Source organism: Heterocephalus glaber, unplaced genomic scaffold (assembly GCF_053883595.1).
Source record: "Heterocephalus glaber isolate CG9 unplaced genomic scaffold, H.glaber_assembly_v1.0 deba00001555, whole genome shotgun sequence".
Lineage (NCBI taxonomy): Eukaryota > Metazoa > Chordata > Mammalia > Rodentia > Bathyergidae > Heterocephalus > Heterocephalus glaber.
The window spans coordinates 16,818,128-16,819,932 of NW_028258346.1; positions in this window are offsets into that span (position 1 = coordinate 16,818,128).

Consider the following 1,805-nt stretch of genomic DNA (forward strand, 5'->3'; position numbering starts at 1 on the left):
GCCGCCCGGGCGCTGCGCCCCCTGCAGGCCGCAGTGCTCTGGCTCGGACACTTGGCAGTCACCCGGATCTTCGGGGTGGCATAAAGGCGGGGGCGGGGGGGGGGGGACACACTCTCCTAACTCGTGCTCGGCGGCTCTCACTCCGCGCCCTCCTCCACGCGCTTGCGGTCCGGTCCTCAGAGCCGGAAGGAGTCAGCAGAGTCCGGGCTGACTGCCCGGGGCAGGCAAACCCTGAAAGCCCTTGTTCTGCCTACCCACGCTGTCACCGTGAAAGGCAGTCGGAGCCTCAGCTCCCGCACACTGGGCTCCGCGGCCGCCGCTCCTTTCTGCAGAGCGCTCCACGCCTGTCCGGAAAAGACTCCGCGCACCCCACCTGCTGCCTCTTTGGAAGTTGGATCTGATCCCTTCTGCACTGAACTGGGGGTCTGAAGTCTTCATGCACTTCATGGGTTGGCACCTGCAGGTTGTCACCCAGACTCTGTTTACACATGGCTGAAAAAAATCACTGCGGGACCCGCTTCCCCAAGAGGGCCCAGGGTTCAGTGCTGGGTCTCTCAGGGAGCAGAGGGAGGTCAGGAAAGAGGCCTGTGGGGTGCGGGGGGGGGGGGGCAAGTTCTGCGGCATGCCTGGAGCTGAGGTGGATCCAAGGATCAAACAGAAGATTCCTAGAATAAACAGAAGGCAATTGGAAAACAAGTGATCTCACCCTTTGTGAATTCCGGAGAAAGGGGTCACCTCAGCTTTCTCTGCAGGCCTGGAACAGACCAGCATGAGAATTTCCAGGATGTCTTCGCTGGACTAGGGAAAGTGTAGGCCCCCAGTAAGCCTCAAGCTGTGGGACTCCCCACCCGCCCCGCATGTTTTGAGCTTCAGTTTTGAGCTCAGGTCTACAGCCAGAGATGTTAACACTCAGACTTATGCCGAGACTCAAGGAAATCCAAGTTTTAGTTCTAAAGCCCTACATAAAGGGTGGGATTGCTCTTTCTGTTACAGTGATGTCTTTCTAGGATATTACTGAAGAAATTTTTCTCAAACAACACGTTGTCGGTATGTGGAAGTTAAACCTCAGAGAAAACTGGTCAAAGAGTAAGTCCTGCAGTGTTAACCCTGGAAAAGTCCACATTTCTCTAAATGTTTCCTCCTTCTTAAGACTAAAATAAAACTGGCATTGCCGAGGGAAGAAACACACAGAAACTTTAAAAAAGTAATATACAATTGACCATAATCGAATACTTGTGAGTACGAAATTAAATGACGCATGTGAAGTACCTTAGCCCAGTGCCCAGAGGAAATATTTATTAAATTTTAGTTGTGATGGTTCTGGAGGAATAACAGATGCAGGTCTTGGGGTTCAGGCACCCTTTGAACTCTCTCTCCAGTTGGTTCTACCACTGAGACCTCCACGTACCTCACCTACTTATGACCCCATCTGGTTTCTTTTGCTTTGGAAAGAGGATACTTTCATATCCACTGCATAAGATTATTAAGGGTTGCATGAGAGTTGAATTAGATAAAACATGTAAAGCACTCAAAACAGTGTCTTGCAGGTGGCATTCATTAACCGTTCATTAAGTGTTAGCGCTTGCTATTGTTACTACTCATAATGAGATTCTTGGGGTATTTGAGTACAAGTTTAGTCCAAGCTCCTCAGGGCAGGAACTCTGCATGTTTCTGTGCCCCCCGCCCCAAGCTCCTAGCACAGCCTCTGACTTCCTGTAACTAGGCCATAAATAATGGAACGGTGGAGGGGGTAATTAGTGGAAATCTGGAGACAGGCGGAGGTGCCATTTATCTAGAATCACAGC